Consider the following 14312-nt stretch of genomic DNA (forward strand, 5'->3'; position numbering starts at 1 on the left):
TGAAATAAACTTGTCTGAAGACTGATGTCTCCAGATCCCCTAATCCCTTTCTCTCTCGTTTTACTTTAACATTCCTTAGGGTCATAGCTGTGGCCAACAGATGGCGACCACGAAGGGACCCTAAGAAAGTACTCCGCTTTCGTGTTAAAGTAGCCAAGGAAACTGCGTGTCTCTAGACACTGGGGATTCGCCACAAGAATAGACCTAGGTCATTGTTTTAAGTATTTTTAAGTAATTTTTAAATTTCCTAGTAGCATCAGGGTAATGGGAAATCATAGCAGGCAAATGGAGGAGTATGTTTGTGTGTTGAAAACACTGTTAAAAACTACAGGGGTCTCAATGAAGACTTCAGAGTCACTAGAGCTCTTTTCTTTAGTACAGAAGCATTGTTAATTGGTTTCAGCCTCAAGGCTGTAATGTTTTCTATTATTATGATAAATTTAAAAGATTGCTTCTTTACCATACCTTTAGCAGAGCAAGATAAAGAAAAATTAATTTCTGAACTTCTTCTTAATGAGCTGCCTTTATGTAAAAATTCATATACACCTGAGTCAGAAAATACTCAATAGAAACAATGCCATGCCGAACAAAAGTCAGTACTCATTTATGGTTCCTACGGAATTGTAACAGATTGATCCCCGAAGGGGTATGAAATTCAGGATTGTAGTTCTGACTCAAAGTGTTCTAAATTAGCTTGGTTTAATCTAAATAATTATTCTACTGAAATTTATACCAATGCTACAAATAATATCTTGTACCAAGGAATGGGAATGGCAGCCCCATCTCCTTTTGTTAACTTAGATCCTCGACAAACAGCAATTTGGAAACTGGCCATGAGGTTAGCTCCTATTCATATTTGAAAAAGAAATATATTTTAAGAATTTTAAAACTGAAAATTCTTGTTAAAAACTATATATTGACATTTCAAATATGCATTAACTAAAGTATTTTAAGTATTTAACATTATTCTAACAAATTTAATTTTGATGGTAATTATATGTGGTAAAATATTTGTTTAAAATAATGACAAGTATGAAAAATATAAAAGATGTATTTTTATTAATAGGAAAAAGAAAATAGTTTTATCCTAAGATGAAATGAATAACTGTTACAAAATGAGAAAAACATAGGACAAAGCCTGAACTAATATAATAATTAAACCGAGGGTTTGTAAAAATGGAGATTATGGTCAAAATCAAGAAAGACTTAATGAGTCTAAAATGACAACATTATCTGGACTCAGCCTGTTCTAATGAAAAGATACAAAAATTTTTTCTAGATAATCAGTGTAAAAAGCAAAGAGTCTGTGTTTTATCAAAATAACTTATGTTAACTTTTATCATGTCGTTTTCTGTATAAAAAATACTAATTTTCTCCTGGGTATCATTATACTGGCAAAAAACTATTTCTTTTCTTGCCCCAAACCAGGTGGCTTAATCTATTAATCTAAGTAATATTGCTGTAAATGAATCTATTACACGCTAAATAACATTCAAATCATATAAATACCTAAATTCCTTTAAGCAAAAATATTTTAATGCTTTGTCCAGTGTTTATATAAACTACATCTACATAAGCTAAATTCATCCCAAAATAACCATGATTTATGTTGGGAGCAGATCAGATTCAAGGGCTGAATGCAAGGAAAAAATATACCTGTGGAGTCTGTTCTGTTCACCTGATGTTGCCATTACATGCAACTGATGTTGCTATTGCATGACCTTGGTAAGAAACAGTTAAAATGTACACTCTAGCTGGGAGGACTGGCTATCCTCCTAGAAGGAGGGGTACTTTAATAAAGATATCTAGGTTCCAGGAAGCTCGTCTTGGTCCCTAGCCAGTTCCCAGAGGACCCAATTAGGCCCGGTCATGTAAGCAAATTGGAATTTGGCCACTATTGTGGCAAAACATCATAAAAACTGCATGCAATAAATTTAAAATTACCAAAAACACACAGCCAATTATAAAGAATCCTCATTCCTGCATTTCTTTTCAATCAATCCAATGAATTCATTAAAAAAAAAAATCTGGTCATTTACTATGGTACATGTCACTATTGACACTTACTCTGCTTTCATTTTTGCTACCTGCTGCTTTAGGGATTCCTAATTATATTTACAGAACCTGTTTGATATTTTACAAGGAGCTTCTGATTTATTAGGCAAAAGGCAGTTAACAGCTGTGGCTGAACAAGAATTACAATTAATTGAACAATGCATTCAAAAAGGACAGCTTGTTCAAATAGATCAAGAAAAGCCTATTGATTTTATTATTTTCTTTACCTTGCAATCTCCCACAGGTCTATTTTGGCAAGATGGTGTTTTAGAATGGATCTTTTTACCAAATAATCGACAAAAACATTTAAATACATATCTGCAAAAAAAATTCATTTCTTTAATTGCCAAAGGTCGCCAAAGATATTATCAACTAACAGGACACAATCCTAATCACATAGTATGTAATCTGACAAAGGAAGAGGTTCAAAGTCTATTTATCTTCAATACCTCTTGGCAAATGGCATTAAGCAATTTTAAAGGACAAATTGATAATCATCTGCCTATGTCAAAACTTTTACAATTTCCAAAAAAAAAAACAATGGATTTTGCCAAAAATAATTTGGTCTTTCCTGCTAGAGGGAGCCATTACCATCTTTACTACTACTAATAATAATGGACAGGCTGCATATGTTACCCCAGGGGAAAACAAAAGTTGGAAAACACCTTATACCTCAGCTCAGGGCACTGAATTAGCAGCTGTAATTCAAGTATTGCAGAATTTTCCACAATCTCTTAATATTGTTTGTGATTCTGAATATGTCTGCCAAACAATTACTCACATTAAAACAGCTTCCTTACTTGAAGGAGATGAATTATCCCGAATATTTTTACATTTACAAACATTAGTCAGAAGTTGAATTAATCTCCCTTTTATCGTGCATATAAGAGCTCATATCAATCTTCCAGGTCCTTTATCAATACAAAATCAGCAAGCAGATACTCTTGTGGGGGTAATTCAAGATCCCACTACATTTCATAAAATAACTCATTAATAGCAAAGGGCTACAAAAAAAATTTCTGTCTTTATTTAAACAGCAAGCTTAGGACATTGTTTAGACTTGTCCAACATGTGGACCTTTAAATGCACTCCCATTTGCATCAGCGGTTAATCCTCGAGGTCAAAAACCAAATGAATTATGGCAAATGGATGTTACTCATATTTCACATTTTGGTAAAATGCAATACGAACATGTTATCATAGACACCTTTTCTCATTTCATCTGGGCTACTGCACAATCTGGAGAACCTTTCTGTCATGTTTTACTTAATGCTTTTGCTATTATGGGATGTCCTCAGTCTATAAAATCGGACAATGATCCTGCTTATACAGGGAAGCAATTTTATAAATTTTGTACTACTTTTCATATTACTCATATCACAGGAACTCCACATAATCCCTCTGGGCAAGGAATTATCAAACAAACAAACTGGACGCTAAAATCTATGCTCATAAAACAAAAAGGGGGAGATGATCAGGAGGACGATGTTGTGAAAATAAGTAAACCAAAAGATCAATTAGTAAAAGCACTGTTTACTTAAAATTTTTTAAACATTTATGATAATTCATCACAGATTCCTGCAGAGCAACATTTTACTAATTTGGAAAAGAAAAATGATATGATCCAAACAGAACTGCAGCTGTAGCCAATCTATTGAAAAGATGTTAAAGGTGATCTATGGAAACAAGGCATGATAAAGGTGTGGGGTAGGGGACTTGCTCTTTTCATTACAGATGACAGGACCTTGGTTTGGATTCCCTCAAAAAGAATAAAACCCAGATGTCGGACCTGATGAAATAACTGAATGGGTAATGTATATTTATAGGGAATGTAACTTTAATTGCTGAAGGACAGGGCATAATTATACTTATTGGGCTTATATTCCTAACGCACCTCTGCTGTGGGCCCTAACATAGGCAGATAGACCTTTACCAATATATCTCGTTATTAGTTTAGGATTCCCAGGTCCAGTAGATTGAAGCCTTCCAAAACTACTTAAGGAAGAAAGAAAAATGGTGTCAAATTTAACTCTTCCATTTTTAGAAAGACCCATATGCATAGGTAATGAATTACCATGTATGACAATAACTAATCAAACTACATGGTTTAAGATCAAGAATGATTTTCATAATTGCCTATATGTGTGTCCCTCCTTTAACTCTATGGAATCAAATAATACTTGCCTGTTAGATGGGAAAGAAAGTTGGAATGGATGGCAGTTATGTCATATGAATCGAGCAGTTATCATAATTAATGATTCCTATGGAATTATAAGAGATGCGGCCCCTGTGGGGCCTTCCATCTCTAACTTGGAGATAACTTAGACTATATGGACAGGCAAGCTAAATCAGAGTTTAATACATAAAGGACAACTTGTGCCAAATCCATGGGACAATAAATATAACATTAGAGATATTTATAGAAAATTTTCCTAGGACTGGGACCAATTTTTATAGTGAATTCTAATAATTATAACTTCTCTTTAAAGATCAGCCATAAACACTATATGCAAATATGTACTAGAAATCCATATGTATTTGTTAAATGTCACATGCATATAAAAAATCAAACTTTTAATTTTGAGAATTGTTCCCTATTCACTTGTCTCCAAGCATTCAGATTGCAGGAAAATGAGACTATTACAGCAGCAAGGAGAAGAAGAGGTATTGGCTGCCAGTGCAGATATCAAGATCTTGGCAATCCTCTCCAGAAACACAAATCCTGATCCATTTGGCAAAAGAGTATCTGAAAAGGACTAAGAGACTAATTGGACTCATTATTGCAGCTATCATTGGAATCATTGGAATTATCACGGTGGCTGCGGTTGCAGGAAATGCACTGTATCAAACTATACAGACGCAGCATTATGTTAGAGAATGGAATAAAAATGCCAGTGAGCTGTGGCACAGTCAATCTCATATTAATGAGCAAATTAGTAATAGACTAAATGATATAGAGACAGCATTGGTTCATACTGGAGATCAAATGTATAATTTAAATTTTTTACGAAGTTTAAAATGTGACTGGATTGAGAGCAATTTTTGTATTACCCCTTTAAGATATAATCAATCTCAAATAGAATGGGAAAAGATAAAAAGGTATCTTTTGGGGCATTCAGATAGTTTTAGTCTTGATATCTGAGAATTACAAATAAGGGTATTAGAAATATCTAAGAATAATTGACATATAGCCAATGGAAATTGTTGCTTCCTATGAAATGGAGCTCGAAGGATATTAAGGAATTATGAGAAAGACAGACGGGATCAGGGGGTCTGAAGCTTAGCAATAACAGACAACAGACAACTTTCTTTATTCTTCACTAGTTCCTGCTTATATATTGCAAGGTTTATATGACAAAAAGCATGTATGCATTTCATGATAAAGCAGAGTGCTTACTTTTCAGTATTTTACTCCCTACATACAAAAGACAGGTATAAAGACCTTGGGGTTTAAGAAAAAACAAACATTCTCTCCCTCTCAGACTGTCCTCCAATTAAGCAGATAACAGTCTCCACAGTTTACTGCCTAGGCCAGTCTAAGGCCAGCTGATCCCAATAACTTCCACACGTCTTCCATTAACCCTTGCTCCTACATTTCCCCCTTTTTATTTTATAAACCAAGGTGACTGTGCCTGTCTTAGGTTGTCCTTAAGCTCTGAAGGAAGGGTCTTACCCATCATTGGCTACCAGTCAAGCTCTCTGACTTCGAATCGGGAGGGAGCCAAGCACTTTCGCCAGAATTACACTGCTAGCACAGCTCTGCTTAGTGGCGCGGCTTGCTGCTTTGAACATTTGTTGTTTGACACAGCTGAGGAGGAAGAAAAGGAGCATAAACAGCCCCAAACCTAAGCCTATAGTAGTCAAAAAACAGTGTGATCTCCACCAGTAAACAGAATTAGGATTTCTTTGCTCTTGGGTAAGTGATTGTGTAACATCATCTCCATCAGTTACATGTAAATTATTCTGAGATATTTCTAATACCTGCTTTTTTTTTTTTACATGGGCAGGCACCGGGAACCGAACCTGGGTCCTCTGGCATTGCAGGCAAGCATTCCTGCCTGCTGAGCCACCGTGGCCCGCCCTCTAATACCTGCTTTTGTAGTTTTGAAATATCGAGACTTAAACTATCCGAATGCCCCAAAAGATGCCTTTTTACCTTTTCCCATTCTATTTCAGAATGATTATATCTTAAAGGGGTAACACAAAAATTGCTCTCATTCCAGTCACATTTTAGACTTCGTAAAAAATTTAAATTATACATTTGATCTCCAATATGAACAAATGCTCTCTCTATATCATTTAATTATTAATTTGCTCATTAATATGAGATTGACTATGTCACAGTTCACTGGCGTTTTTATGCCATTCTCTAACATAATGCTGCGTCTATAGAGTTTGATGCAATGCATTTCCTACAACTGCAGCCACTGTGATAATTCCAATGATTCCAATGATAGCTGCAATAATGAGTCCAATTAGTCTCTTAGTCCTTTTCAGATACTCTTTTGCCAAATGGATCAGGATTTGTGTTTCTGGAGAGGATTACAAAGATCTTGACATCTGCACTGGCAGCCAAATACCTCTTCTTCTCCTTGCTGCTATAATAGTCTCATTTTCCTACAATCTGAATGCTTGGAGACAAGTGAATAGAGAACAATTCTCAAAATTAAAAGTTTGATTTCTTATATGCATATGACCATTAACAAATACATACATATTTGCATATAGCGTTTATGGCTGCTATTTAAAGAGAAGTTATAGTTACTAGAATTGGCTATAAAAATTGGTTCCAGTTCTAGGAAAATTTTCCATAAATTTCTCTGACTAATGTTATATTTATTGTCCCATGGATTTGGCACAAACTGCCCTCTATGTATTAAACTCTGATTTAGTTTTCCCTGTCCATATAGTCTCAGTTATCTTCGAGTTAGAGATGGAAGGCCCCACAGGGGCCGCATCTCTTACAATTCCATAGGAATCATTAATTATGATAACTGCTCGATTCATATGACATAACTGCCATCCATTCCAACTTTCTCTCCTATCTAACAGGCAAGTATTATTTCATTCCATTGAGTTAAAGAGGGATATACATATAGGTAATTATGAGAATCATTCTGAATCTTAAACCATGTAGTTTGATTAGTTATTGTCATACATGTTAATTCATTATCTATGCATATGGGTCTTTCTAAAAATGGAAGAGTTAAATAGGACACCATTTTTCTTTCTGCCTTAAGTAGTTTTGGAAGGCTTCAATCTACTGGACCTGGGAATCCTAAACTAGCATTCAGATATATTGGTAAAGTTGGACCTGACCTAAAACTCAATTGATCACCTGGCCTCCATATGCCCCTACTCAGACTGGTGGATCAGAGTGACGTTTTCTGTTCCCTGGAGTTAATGTCACCTCTGAACCAGTGTCTAATAATCCCCGAAATATCTGATCATTTCCTTTTCCCTAGGGCACAGTTACCCTGGTAAAATGCTATTGGTCTCCTTGGGGAAGGATTGGAGGAAGATTAACAGTATAAATTTGTGGCAGTGTCAGAGGATTCTCCCCCAAATGGACCTGGCCTCCCCTACATTCAAAGGGCTCTGGGTCTGTAAACTGCCTCAAGTCTGGAAATTGATTAAGGGGCTGTGAGTCTGTGTTTTTGTAATTCAGGTTAGACTTCTGTCCACTTGACCTAGAACTCTTTTGTTTATACAGCTCAAACAAGAATTTAGTAGATTGCCCCTTTATTGTATTTCTAGGTACCCCATGATTTACTAGCCAATACCACAAATCTCTGCGAGTCAGATTATTTTGACTCCTGCTTTGAGTTTGCTGTCTATTATAATAGCCACTCCACCCTGTCTTTGGCGATTAAGTGTTGCCACTTGGTTTCTGCCAACACGGGACTCGGTCATCCCCATTGTGTTTAAGGATTCCAGCTTGGTGACAGCAGTTTCTACAATAATATCTGACCTACAGAGAAGGGCAACTACAGAGTTCTTCAGGGATGATGGTGCTAGTCTCACAAATTTATTTCTCACTGTTCTGGTAAAAGGTGCATCCTCCGGACATTCCTGGGGTGTAAGAGCAGGGTTTCTATGATAAATCCACACTAACATTCCAATCTCTCTAAGCCTCTGGATCCCCTCATCTACATTATACCAGGGCAGTTCTGGCATTTCAACCTCAGGTAATAGCCACCTGTAGATCCATGTTTCAGCCAGCCATCCAAACAAACTGCTAATGTCTTTTCTGACCCGTCGAGCTATAACATTAAATGCAGAATTTCTGCTTAGTGGGCCCATATCAATAAATTCAGCCTGATCCAACTTTATATTCTTCCCACCATTATCCCACACCCTTAAAATCCATTGCCACACATATTTCCCTGATTTCTGTCTATATAAATTGGAAAACTCAAACAGTTCTTTTGGAGTATAATGTACCTCCTCATGTGTAATACTTTGTACCTCACCTTTAGGGGCCTGTTGGGACTTCAGTCTAGTTATAGGTCTGAAAGAAATGAGGGGTGGTGGGGGTGGATCATGAAAAGAATTAGAAATATCTTCTAAGCCATTTGCTTTAGGGCATTCATTTGGAGTTTAATTTGGTGAATCAGGATTAATCACTCAAGGACTAATCCCTTCAGGAGGAGTATGAGTGGCCAACTCCTCAAGGCAGGCTGGAGGTGGGCTGGCTATGTCCTCAGGGCAGACTATTACAGGGTTATCTAGAGAAGACCTAGCATTTCAACCTCACCCCAGACATGATTATCAATCCACATGTCACCATCCCATTTTTCAGGGTCCCATTTCCCAATCAATGCATCACTTTAACGGCAGACACCATGCAACAATATAATTTCAGCTTATGTTGTAAAGTTGCTACTCTAACAATAAGATTCTGAGTCTGGTTTTCAGAGATCTCAAGTCAACGGCTTCAAGAAATAAGATTTTCCTTCAGGACACTCATAGAAACTTCTACATCTGTCAGATGGCATATAAGCTTCTCATTTGAAGCCTTAAGCTCATCCCTTTTACTCCTTAATATATCCAGTGTATCTAACAACAACCAGCCAACATCTCTATACCTCTTATTTCCACAAAACTCAGTAAAGATGTCAAAAACATTATTCCCCAGAGCCTGGTTTTGTACAAGCGAAACATTAGGAGAATCGAATTGTTTAGTTTTGACTATCTCTTTTGCCAACTCACTCCGTGGATTGGGAGTGTCATTCTGATTATGGGAATCAGCGTCCTTAGTGCTTTTGAGTCCAGTCAGAGTAGAAAATCATTCATAAAAACCATTCTTAAGATTCTGTTTCTTAAGAACCACTCCTAGTACCATGTTGTATTAGTTAAGGTTCTCTAGAGAAACAGAATCAACAAGAAATACTCACAAATATAAAATTTATGTAAGTGTCTCACATAACCGTGGGAATGCAGAGTCCGAAATCCACAGGGCAGGCTGTGAGGCCAACAATTCTGATGAAGCTTCTTGATGAACTCCACAGGAAAGGCTCAACGGCTGAAACAGGAAGAGAGGCTGTCTCTTCTGAATCCTCCTTAAAAGGCTTCCAGTGATTGGAATAAGCATGACTCATTGCAGAAGACATGTCTCTTGGCTGATTACAAATGGAATCAGCTGTGGATAAGGCTGACATGATCATGATTTCATTCTATGAAATGTCCTCATCGCAACAGACAGGCCAGCACTTGCCCAACCAGACAAACAAGTACCACCATGTTCTAGTTTGCTAGCTGCTGGAATGCAATATACAAGAAACGGAATGGCTTTTAAAAGGGGGAATTTAATAAGTTGCTAGTTTACAGTTCTAAGGCCAAGAAAATGTCTCAATTAAAACAAGTCTATAGAAATGTCCAACCAAAGGTATCCAGGGAAAGATACCTTGGTTCAAAAAGGCCATTGAAGTTCAGAGTTTCTCTCTCAAGTGGAAGGGCACATGGCGAACACAGAGTTTCTCTCTCATCTGGAAGGGTGCGTGGCAAACATGGCATCATCTGCTAGCTTCCTCTCTGGCTTCCTGTTTCATGAAGCTCCCCAGGAGGCATTTACCTGCTTCATCTCCAAAGGTTGCTGGCTGGTGGACTCTGCTTCTCATGGCTATGTCATTCTGCTCTGCTCTCTTTGAATCTCTCTCATTCTCCAAAATGTTTCCTCTTTTATAGGACTCCAGATACTTATCAAGACCCACCTAAATGGGTGGAGACATGTCGTCACCTAATCAAGCTTAACAACCACTATTGATTAAATCACATCCCCAGGAAGATTATTTGATTACAGTTTCAAATGCACAGTAGTGAATAGGGATTATTCTGCCTTTATGAAATGGGATTTAGATTAAAACATGGCTTTTCTAGGGGGCATACATCCTTTCAAACCAGCACACACCACTTGGCCAAGTTGACACATGAACCTGAACATGACAGGTCTCCTCACCATCTTCGTCTCCTTACTCCTTATCACAGTCTACAGTAAAGTATGGCTCCAAAAACAGAATATGACACTCCAGTTTGGGTCCAGGCAGCACAAAGTAAAGAGGGCCCAATATTACTTCCCTTCTTCTAAATTAATGTTTTACCCTCTTATCACATTGCTGTTTCATATGGTGCTTAAGGTCAACTTAGGTCACCCAAAAAAAATTCTGATTCAGGCTAAAGTTTTAATAGAATTCTTTAAGATATTTCCCAGGAAGAATGAATTCAAATCTCTTTCTGGGCTCCTCTCCCACCTTCCATATTCTACACCCTGACCAAGGAAATATGAGGATTTGCTTCAGAATGTCAGATCCCAGAATATTGAATGGGCTACAATTTCTGTTGAGTGGAGTAACCTATATGCTAAAAGGTCACTTCTCAGATGTGATTCTCACTTCCCACAAGACTAAAAGCAGCAACAGGGTTGTTCCTAGAAAGGAGCAGTCCAGCCATACGGCACTGATTATGACCACAACCTCTGAGATCAGAGTCCCTGGACTCACATCTGTTTTCACCATTCACTAGCTCTGTGATGCTGGGTGAGCTAATTCAGTCTCACTATATGCACACAACACACTTGATATAATGGATCTATTGTGAAGATTAAATGGATTATATGTATGAAGTTCTAAAGTAAGTGCTTGGTCATACTAAGTATTCAGTAAATATTGTTGAATCATTTTTGTTGCAGCTCCTGTTGTTATATAACTGTTAATCATCTTCTCCTTTCATGAGCTGAATGTGATAAGGCGTGAAACTCAGATTTGAACATCATGAGATGTCAGAGCTGGCTCTTCCATCACATGCTGTAGTTCAAAGCTATTTAAACACAACTAGCTTAGAAACAAAAAGAATGCTCACTGTTGCCAAGCTAGCTCACCAGAGTTCTCTGCATTGGGATTCAGGATCCAAAGTACAGAGAGCTTAAAATGCCATTTTCAGTTTGACATATTTCTTGGGAGGTTTTTCCCTTAGCTACTTCTTGAGAAAAGGCAAGTGGATCTTGGAGTGAGTTCCAAATTTTCTTGAGTTCCCTGCCATAATACCCTCATAACAATGATTTCCATATCTGGTGAATGAACACATACTTTTATCACGTAAATTATTATTTTTTTTTTGCATGGGCAGGCACTGGGATATTGTGTAATTTAAATTCACTTAAACATGTCAACCAATGTCCTGCTAAAAAAAAATTAACTCCCATAAATCAAGTACCTTGTATGCTCTACTGACACAGCTAGGTGCTTTTCATGTATTCATACCATACTTCTGACTGACAGGAATTAATGACCTCATTTTACAGATGGAGAAATGAAGCTCAGGGATGTGATGTGATGTGACCTGTCAAAAGTCACCACAGGGTGAGTGGTAAATTAAAGCCAGATGTTCACCAGCTTGAGGATAGTGATACCAAGGAAACCCCTGGCCTTCCCCCAAAGTCTCTTGTTACTCCTCTTCTAAACAATTCTGAAGCTGAGAGCCAATGTTCCAACCAGGTAAGAAATTCCTTTGCTAAAAGCACAGCATATTGTTCCGTTCAGATAATGGGATGAGTGTGACTGGAGGCCTTGGTTTCCCTGTACTAGGGACTTTGGGTTGAAAACATCTGGGGCTACAGCTATATTGAGAGCAACTTGATGTGCGCTAAGAGGTTCCAGACTTAATTCCCAATCAACCACTCATTAAAGAGAATCAAAACTTTTACCCCGATTCCATTTAATTAGGCTACAAGGAACCTTCCTGAGTGCCTAATTACATTAAGGGAAAGGAATCTGGAGATTCACCAGCAAGGCCTCCCCAGAGCCTCCTTAAGAAAGTACAGATTAGTCAGAGTCCCTCAGAGGCAGTTCTGCAATGATAGTGCCTCAGAAACTTATCTGACACAATGTTATGAGTGAGGCTTTCTGGTTTCCCTATGGGCTGATCTCTTGGGACCACATCCTACATTAACTATGGGGAGAGGAAAGATGCCATAATTCAGAGGCCTTCCCTCCTCCCATCTGAGGCGAATCCTGAAAGGTCAACATTGGAAGGAGCTACTAAGTAACTACTTCTAGGTCAACACTGGAAGGAGCTACTAAGTAACTACTTCTAAAGGGAGATAATTTTTAATGAGTTCTAACCAGATCCTTTTCCCTTGTGGTAGTTGGGTTCAAGTGTCAACTTGGCGCCGTGAAGGTGCCTAGTTCTACTGGTGTGGACATGAGCCAAAGGCATGTGACCCTCACTGCTGCTGATTACATCTGCAGTCTGCTAGGAGGTGTGCCCGCTGCAATGATTGATGTTTGCTTTAATTGGCTGGAAGCTTAAAAGAGAGAGCTCAACGTAGCACAGCCCAAGCAGTTCAGCATACCTCATCTCAGCACTCACAGCTCAGCCCAGGCCTTTGGAGGTGCAGAAAGGAATCACCCCTGGGAAAGTTGTTGGAACCCAGAGGCCTGGGGAGAAGGCCAGCAGAGATCACCCTGTGCCTTCCCATGTAAGAAATAACCTCACTTCAAAGTCAGTTGCATTTCCTCTGAAGAACTACACGTTTTTAACGAAATACATCCCCTTTTATAAAAGTCAATCCATCTCTGGTGCATTCCAGTAGCAAGCAAACTAGAACACTTGTGTTCTCTGAATAACACTGCCCCGAGACATGCAAATCTATTCCCCTATTACCTCTGATTAGTTAAAATCTTTGTGATGGAATCTTCTTTATCTAATGCAGTTGTTCTCAACCCCCTCTGCATATTTAAAATCATCTTGGGAGCTTCTGAAAAATAAAACCAAACCCGAGGTCACACACTAGACCAATTAAACAAGAATCTCTGAGTTTCAGACACAGGTATCAGTATTTCTAAAGCTCCCCAGATTATTCCAATGAGCAGTCAAGGCTAAGAATCACTGATGTAAAGAGATGACCCAAAGTGCATCATTTAATTTGTTAGAACTACTGTTGCAATTTTAAGGATAGATAAATTAAATTCCCCTATGTTCTAGGTACGTTTTTCACTATAATAAATGCTTTTCTTAACATTTTGTGCATCGGTATTGCCTACTGTGAGAAGACACTGTACTAAAAAAATTTTAATTCTTTTTCTCTGTCTTCCATATCAATATTCTCCATTTCTTTTATTTCTTAAGTACACAGATAACACATGAAGGCATTCTAGTTGTGGGATTTAAACAGATGTTATAAAGTAAAAGCCAGAAGTCCCTCTTCAATCCAACCCTCAAACCCATTATAGAAATAATATATCTTTACATAGGAAAATATAAATGTTAACAGCATGGAAATCACATTCTATATAGATATTATTTTGTAACTTGAATTTTAATCTAAAACATGTCTTGGAAATAGTTCCCAGTTGCTACTATCTACAATCTACAGTATTCTTTTTTTAATGCTCCATATAATATTTTATAATATAAAGCCACCAGAATTTAACCATTTCCTTATTGCTAGACATCTTAATTAATTCTATTTTCTATGTTACAAACAATGATGCCATATGTGCATAAATATATATATACATATAGATATATAGTTCAAATATGTTGCATGCCTTATACATCTGAAAGTGAAATTTTATAGTATCTGTCAAATTGTCCTTCAAAAAGGCTATGTACTTTTATATGCCAACCTATAGTGCCTGTGGAAGCACCTGCTTCTTCACACATACATCAACAATACCATGTAGTATTAACATCTGTTTTCCCTAATCTACTGGTCCAAAAATTATCTATGTTCCTTTAATTTGCATATCATTTATATG

Source organism: Tamandua tetradactyla, chromosome 2 (assembly GCF_023851605.1).
Source record: "Tamandua tetradactyla isolate mTamTet1 chromosome 2, mTamTet1.pri, whole genome shotgun sequence".
Lineage (NCBI taxonomy): Eukaryota > Metazoa > Chordata > Mammalia > Pilosa > Myrmecophagidae > Tamandua > Tamandua tetradactyla.